This window comes from Coccinella septempunctata, chromosome 3 (genome assembly GCF_907165205.1).
Source record: "Coccinella septempunctata chromosome 3, icCocSept1.1, whole genome shotgun sequence".
Classification (NCBI taxonomy): domain Eukaryota; kingdom Metazoa; phylum Arthropoda; class Insecta; order Coleoptera; family Coccinellidae; genus Coccinella; species Coccinella septempunctata.
The window spans coordinates 40,679,469-40,688,595 of NC_058191.1; positions in this window are offsets into that span (position 1 = coordinate 40,679,469).

Consider the following 9,127-nt stretch of genomic DNA (forward strand, 5'->3'; position numbering starts at 1 on the left):
TATTTTCGTATTAGAATCCATCTATCGGTCAGTTTTCGAAACTATGCTTTCATGAGAGTAACCGTAGGTAGATTTCTATGCATAAGATTTCTACCAAACATATTTGATAAAGAATACTGTATTCCGCGTCAATATGTGTAGACTTCGCCCACTAGGTGGCGATAAACTTAATGAAATGAAAGTAAGTTTTATCAGTAAAAATAATTTCTCGATAAAAAACCCCGGATTTGAAATAAACGACCTAGAAATATTCAGGAAACTTGTTCGGCACTTCAATATCAAGACTTTGGATTTTTCATATGATCTTAAATGAACCAAGACTATACATCAGGATAAAATTCATAAAAATGATCCTTTATTAGTCCTTGAAAAAATCATGTGGTAACAAAAGAACGCCTTGAATATGCAAATTCAGGCAACACATCAATATATCATACTCCTTGTATGAAATTAAATTGAGCAAGGAGATGGAGTGTTCTCCTAACACCCTATAATGTCAGCATGATATCCGGTAAATTTAAATTCGAAAATATTTCCAGCCTATACGAATCACGCACATCGATAATTTTTTTTTCTGAAAACAGCTACCTTTTGAAAGAAATACCAAGAGACTTATTTTTTGAATGAATCAAACTAACAAAATTAAATTTTTAATGGAATACTTAATATGAATAAGGAAAGAAAAAAGTTTCTTGCAAGACGAATTTTAAGATTGGCTTATTTTTCTACCCCTTGGTGGGAGCAACAACACAACGTCTTCTGTTTGCCTCCTCTCAACCATAGAAGGTCCGTTCAATTTCGTTTCTGCCAGTTTCTGCTGCTGTATTTCCAATGGACAAAATTGCCAAACATTCAAATGTCTTATTCTTCAAATACTTCTAATCAATTTCATAACTGAGTATGACCCGAGCTAGCCAATTTTTTTGAATGAGCTTTGAATGATTTCATCGCATATCATTGCCAAGTCATAGACGGAAATCTATGGATCAATTAGATCGATTAATGTGTGCCAAAAAAAATGTACTCCTTGGAAGAGAGTGTCTGCAAGGTGAGAAGAATAATACTCCGCTCAATAATTCATAGAGGGATAATTGACTGATATCAGTAGGTATATGTACATTTTTTCCAGAGAAAAATAAAGTTTCCTGATAATTTGTCATGAAAACCATTAGAAATTCTAGGTTTTAATCATAGAGAAAAAACATTAAACAAAGATATAATTAAAAGTCAAGGACCCAGACCAACTAGCTTAATAATACATCAGCAATTTTATAGAGTCGATCGAGAAATTCCTTGGAAGCTTTCCACTGTTGTATCCATTGTGATGTTTCAATTGTAATATCATAATATCACATCTGGAACGCTCAATCGCTCGGATTACTTAAATTGCCATATATCGCCAACTACGAGCTAGATCACAAGAATCAATGAAGATATCTCCAATTTCTTTCAAATTTTGTAATATCAGCTCTAGCAGATTCCAAGAGTTTCGAAGCTCTCATCAGGTTTTTTCCCTCACGAGAACTAGGTAAGATATAACTTTGGTAAAGTTCATAATTTCATATTCCAATGGGACTGCGTATGATAAAAATAAAATGCCAATAAATTTAACAAATATGGCTTCAACTTCTTCCAACTTTTTCTTTGATAACCAGAAATTATTTTCTGAAAAATGGCACACCAGTTTTTTCATCTGAAACTCATGGGGTTCTTCGAATGGTGGACCAAATTTTTTTCTAAAACCGATCCACCATTTTGGATAATCCTTAAAATGGCCGAGAGGGTTGTTCTTCCAAAAACGCCTTGCGCGGAAGGAAGACCGGTCTGGTATGATCCGCCCCTATGAATATCTATGAAGGTTGAAAATAAGGGATGGGACTAACGATGTGCCAAACTATAATTTCAAATTTATCGGAGATTTCGAGTGTTCATAAAATGTCCTACTTATCAACTTCAATACCTTAGTTGATAATTTTGAAATTAATATATGTATTTTCAAACATTATTCAGCTTGGAAATATTCTATACCATAGGCGGAAATAAACATTTTTTGTGGGGGGGGCACTCCTTAGGGAGGTCTGAGGTGACCGCCCCCGAGGTAAAGATGTTGGGTGGAGAAGATGTGCAAAAATTCTAAAAATGGCTAAAAAAAACGAAAAAGCTCTAGAATAACTGCTTCTTACTGTTGTTTTCCTATTTCTCTTCTTTTCTGGGGGGGGCACCTTGGGCATATTGGGGGGGCACGGCCCCCCCTGGCCCTCCCCTATTTCCGCCTATGTTCTATACAGGGATATTCACTCTTTCTCAAGTGTGAATAAAGTACATAGATAAAGACGAGTCAGGAATGCTTATTTTTTTTTCTACGAAGCCTTCCTGCTCCACAGTGAACTCTAAAAGATAAAGTTCTTTTAGAGTTCAATGCTGCTCCCTCCCATATTTCAGTTTTTTAATGAATGTCTTCAACAATAAAAATCTGAAAAAGAGTCACGTGGCTCCGTTACACCCCTTAGAAAATATATCTCCTTCTCTCACATGTAGATACTGATGAACTGTTTGTTATCAAGTGAAAATGAAATGATAAAATAAGAACACCCAGTTAAGGTTGGAATATTTTAATCATGTAAGACAGACAGTAGGTAGTTACATTTTAATATAGTCATGTTAGGATGAACGATTGGTTTATGTGTATAACTTATTCGTGAAAAATCGCAGTTCTTATTTCAATTTGATCTCATAGTATGATTCGTTAAACATTTAGTTTTTTTTTTGTGGTACTAGAACTGGAACTAAAATTAGCACTATTTGAAAAGCTGAGACAGAGTTATTTCATGCTCAAAAACAATTAGGATAAGTACAGGAGATATTCTAATGGATGAAAAATATTCAGAAGCAATGAAGTTTTTATATAATCTTGAAATTAGGCAACCCTAGGAATATACTTATTTCTGTTGAATTAATGAAACAATTTTCCGGACCATACTGAATTTCGTTCTGAAAAAAGACAAAAGATGTCCTCTGATAATTTGGTTTCAGATTCTCAAAGAAAAATGCAACAATTCATTTAATTGTTTGTAAAAATCCAATAGAAATTTTTGAAAATGAAAGAATACTTTGATCAGGCACTATAGTACTATAGTATTTTCAAAAAGATGCATAATTTCATTTGAATCCATCGAGTGATCATAACAGCAGTGCAATCGCTGACTTTGACAATTCATTTGCAATTTACACACAATTCATGTCATTTGTAAATGTATGTAGGTATAGACTAGAGCGTAACGTATTATTTAGATATATTTCTCTACGAATAAAAATAAATATATATAACTTGAAAGTATAACTCAAGCAGATGCAGCTATTATGTAGCTATTAATCAATATTCTTCAATATGTATCTATTCTAATTGCAATGAAAATTTTGTGAAATCGAAGTGAAAAATTATTCAAATATCATTAATTATCAATAACATTCATATACTTCTAGTGAAATAGATGTGCTTGTATTTCAGAAGAAGTATTTATAATAATATTTCAAACAGTTTAATAATTGTTGTTTCAAAATTCGAACAATAAATATAAAAAGTGCTCTTATTAACGTTATTCAGTTAGTAAGTACATAAAATCATTATTTCCAAAATAATTCACCACAAACTAAAATTTCAAAATTTTGGGATCTCCAGAGTCAATAATGGTTCAAACATTATGTAGTTATCCGGATCGATATTTCAATCGATTTTATTTCCGATAAAATAGTAAGATGATCAATAATAATTATATTACAAGTTTTCCTATCCAGAAATAATTCTCATTTGACCGACAAAAGTACGTAGAGAGGCAACACTTGATACAAGTTTGTGTATTCTTGGTTGTCCACATCGGATCCGTTGTTTGTATCAGGCAACACATAATACGAGTTCATGTATTCACCGTTGCCCAGCTATATTTCCATTGTGTCATTTGTATTTAAAAGCTTGCAACTTTTTTTGAGGTTCATTTCAGTTAATTTTTCTTTTCTGAAAAGTGTACGAAAACAAATGAAGTTGAATTTTTAAATTTGGTGGACTTTCTGCATGAGTTTTGGACAGACAAATCTATAATCTGCTCTTCAAAATTATTTCCTAGCATTCGTATCATATTACCGTGTCAGTAGATGTATATTTTCAGAAAAACATAGAGAGTGAACCTGCAGGCAACACAGCATACATAATACTAGCCGACCTGTGTATTTTTGGTTGCCTAAAAGTAAAGAAACTGGCGCCAGTTAAGATGCAGTGTACCTTATACGTAGGCAGTGGCGGTTCTAGGGAAATTTTGGAAGGGCATAATTTTATATTTGAAATTTTGTGAGGCGTTTATTGATATAAAATAGGTATATCTTTATAATTTCAATATAAGCTAAAAATATGTTTTTAAGATAACTGCTTTGAAACTTATTCTTATTTTGATGGGGAATGGCTCGAATGGAATGGCCAGCAAGAAGTCCAGATCTCAATCCGATTGAGCAGGTTTGGGACAACCTCAATAGAAGGCTGAGAAGTTCAGAAAATCATCCAGCTACTCTTAATGACTTAAGAATCCAACTCGGAGAAATCTGGGAAGGATTAGATCAGAACATTTCAAGATCACTCATTTTGAGTATGAACCGTCGTTGCCGAGCTGTAATCAACGCAAGGGGTGGAAATACCAAGTATTAAATCACTTATCAGCATTTCAGTATTTTGAAAATTGTTAATTTCTCTTCTTTCACATAAGATTCGGTGAAATCCTGAATTTTTCTTCCATTTAATGTGTCTTGTTTCGTTCAAAACCTTCCCGAGAGAACATAAAAAATAAGTTATAAAGTCAATGTAGAGTTAACTTTCATCAAAATTGAGATTTTCAGAATGTGCGTTAATTTTTTTGCGCATTGTATTTGAAATTATGTAAGGTGTTAGGTGATATAAAAGAAACTGTACAGGTAGAGCCTTTTCCAATTCTATAAAAATCTCCGATGCCAATGTCAAACATGAAAATAAAAAAGATTCTGAAATTCTTGCCACACCAAAACATTCATATAATATTTCATTATAACATTCTAACCAAAAAATTGCAGAGAAATACATATGGAATTTCATCATCCTCTGTTTGTTGAATATCTTCCAGTGTGTGGAATTAGAATAACCACAAAAGCCGCTGTCACACGCACAAGAGTTCTAATATATCAAATCTTGTGCAGCGTCCAGCAGCTGCAGTGGAATTCTCGAAGAAGTTTCGCTTTTCCGACAGATTCGAAGAGGTTTTGATGCTTGGTCCTCAAGGTAAACCTGAAAATTGTCACCAAGATGAAAGATTATTATTATCGGGGTTAAATGGATATTTATTGTTACTTAGTGTTCTCACTTTGGAAACACCCTGTACATCTCCAGCTTAAATAAGCGTCGGTCTATTTTCATCATTCATTTCTTTCCAACGACAATATTCAGTTGGATAACTAACAGTGAGGGCCAGTTCAAACTGTACCATCATTTTCGTGGATAAAATTAATACGTGTTGTGGGGAATAACAGATGTTCCTGAATTATTAATTCCTGAAGGTTCATACTGAATCTTTCCCTATCTAGGACGGCAACGAAAGTTATTTTGAAGAGTTATTTCATCCATTATTAGTGATCCTCATTTATTTACATCAATAGCAAAAAAATTTATTCTGTATTGGTCGGTCACATAATTGGTTCAGATGGGAATGTATGTTATTGTTTGAAATAACACTCGATACCAAATAATATCAATCATCGAATTACATAAACTACATAAATTTGACAATGTGAGGGAAAGTAGGTACTGCTTCTAGTGATAAATATGAGAATTTCATTCATCTTGGCACAACCGTTCGGTCTTCAGGAATAGGAGTTGTCACTGAACCCAACTTTTTGGTAATTTTTCGAAGGTCAGCATTCGAGTAGTTTTTTTTTCCAGGATAAGTATCGTATATCTAAATGTGATACATATTCTGATAGAGCAATTCTTCTAGTAATTAATCTGAGAAGTTCACCCATCTCAGCGCAACCATTCGGTCTTGAGAAAGTTTTAACTGAACCCAACTTTTTGGTAATTTTTCGAAGGTCAGCTTTCGAGTAGTTTTTTTTTCCAGGATAAGTATCGTAGATCTAAATGTGATACATATTCTGATAGAGCAATTCTTCTAGTAATTAATCTGAGAAGTTCACCCATCTCAGCGCAACCATTCGGTCTTGAGAAAGTTTTAACTGAACCCAACTTTTTGGGAATTTTTCGAAGGTCAGCTTTCGAGTAGTTTTTTTCCAGGATAAGTATCGTAGATCTAAATGTGATACATATTCTGATAGAGCAATTCTTCTAGTAATTAATCTGAGAAGTTCAGCCATCTCGGCGCAACCATTCGGTCTTGAGAAAGTTTCAACTGAACCCAACTTTTTGGGAATTTTTCGAAGGTCAGCTTTCGAGTAGTTTTTTTTCCAGGATAAGTATCGTAGATCTAAATGTGATACATATTCTGATAGAGCAATTCTTCTAGTGATAAATCTGAGAAGTTCACCCATCTCAGCGCAACCATTCGGTCTTGAGAAAGTTTTAACTGAACCCAACTTTTTGGGAATTTTTCGAAGGTCAGCTTTCGAGTAGTTTTTCTTTCAGGAAAATTTTCATAGATCTAAATGTGACATATATTCTGAAAAAGCAACTCTTCTAGTAATAAATCTGAGGATTTCATTCATCCCGGAACAACCGTTCGGTCTTGAGAAAGTTTTAACTGAACCCAACTTTTTGGGAATTTTTCGAAGGTCAAATTTCGAGAGTATCTTTCAGGGAAATTATCGTATAGACTTAAATGTGATACATACATATTATGAAAAAGCAACTCTTCTGATACTGTTGGATTTTTTGTATAAACGATGAATTAGAGAAGTTAAACCTTAAATTTTTTTGAGATATGGAACAATGAAAATAACTTTCTGGTAAGTTGAAAATAGATGAATTGCAAGAAATGCAAAAACAGGTACAAATACCGTGTTTTTTCATGCTAGTCGAAATGTGTTTTTAGTATACTGATTTAACCAAGAGAAAAAGGAGGGGGATGTAAAAACCTCATGAGTACTTCGAAGAATATTTAAGACCAGATCATTATTAATTGAGCAGTGTCTTTGATTATGAAGCTTCTCATAGTTTTTCAATTAAGAAGAGCTAAAAAAGTTTGAAATTAAAGGGAATCGGTAGAAGTCAAGAAGATATATCATTTTCATACATTTTTGCCATTTAGATATGCTTGCCAAGCGAATTGTCCCACAAATCACATCAGGGATTCTTCGATCTCAGCCTATGCAGGGTATGAAAGAAAAAATTTAAGGGGTGATTCCTAGTAAAAAACTAGTGTGCGTCTTTCATATGTTTTTTTAGGCAGCTTGATACAGCACCTGAAAAGCTACACCTATAAAATTTGGTTCGCAAGAACATTTTTCTTTATTCATATAAAAAAAATAGTTTCTGATATCTTTTTTTCATTTTGAACAAATAAGGCCATCTGTAAATTCTTGTTGAGAATGAAAATAATTTATCAACAGTAAAGTTAGCGTGATTCGTATATAGAGTGGAATTATCTTCCAACTTAAATTTACCTACTAGTAGGATATCATGTATCTCCTTGTAGGGGTACACCACCATTTTTTTTTTGATGTCCTTCTCGATTCCATTTCAATTTTCTGTTTTCAAAGACAACATTGAGGAATTATGAGCCTTGAATTTTTATTTGGGAATTTTCTGAAGATTTGCTAGTGCTGTCAGTAGGTTCGATATTTTTCGATTAAAGAAAGTGAGTACATGATTAACAGACTATCTTTTAATCCTTTTTGGTAGCCTTCTTATTTTTAGCCTAGCACTTTAGCGTCGCTTACTATATTGGATGCGAATTATTGCAGAGCTATGAAAATTAAACGAAAGAAGAGTAAATTCTTGTAAACTCTACAAAACGATAACTATTGGAGACTTGATATTTTTTTATATCAGTGTTGATTTCTGTATGTAGGATAACATTTTTGAGTGACATTGAGGTTAGATTGGTGGAATACTCACGTTAAACTTCGAGAATAAAATGAAGAAGCTGCTTCCCTAACATTTCCTCAATTGCATATATTCGAAGTGTAGGGAAAAAATACGAAATATTCAATTTTTAAACATGACCGAACAGCACCCCACAACAGTTGCCTTCAGAATGATGTTGTCAGCATCGGCATCAGAAATGTGGGAGTCTATACAAGGGTGGTAAAAAAATTGGGGTGACAAATTTTGAACATGCATGTCTGCAAAAAACTCATTCTTCAAATAATTTGGTTGTTGATTATCAGACCAGAATTTATTGCTGAAGAATATTTTTATAATCATACAGCTTCAACTTGTAAAATTATGCGTAAACAGGATGTTTGGTAAACATGCGGCAAAAGTTTCGAGGTTTTAGGAATTTAGTTGCTAAATATTGTAAAGACAAAATTCTGGACAGTTTTCTCACGAAATTTCTTACGTCGCTTCATAGTTTACAGCCTATAGTGTGAATAAAATAGTGCTATACTACTATTATTTGGTCAATAAAACTATACATCCAGTAATAAGTCAAATAAATAGCTACCTATCGTTATTTTCATCGATAAATGAAAGTTTCTTCGGTATTATTCGGATTTCGATGACGATCATCTAGTCCTATTTCACCTTTATTAATAATTGATTAGGTATGAAGTTTTATTGAGACTTCATTATTCATTTCCATTGAAATAGGTCGAATTTGTGAAGAACATTGACAAAACTGTTAACGATTGAAAAAAAATGTGCGGTGTATTCACCTGCTTTATCTGAAAACGACATTTTTTCAACTGGCTGCCACCAACGACAAACATCACTATCAACTATCGGTAAACTGAATCACTTGCTAGGGTTTCATCCCTTTATACCATTCACCCCCACTTGAATTCTTGAATCCGTAAAAAGGTATAATTCTGTAATGCACGCAAGAAATAGGTATTAGTTAATAGAATTGTCGTAAGCTTAGTGGAAGGTTTCCGCTTTTTTGATTTTTCACGAACTAGATGGTCGAGTAGTGAGACATATCTAGATTGCATGAATGGTAGT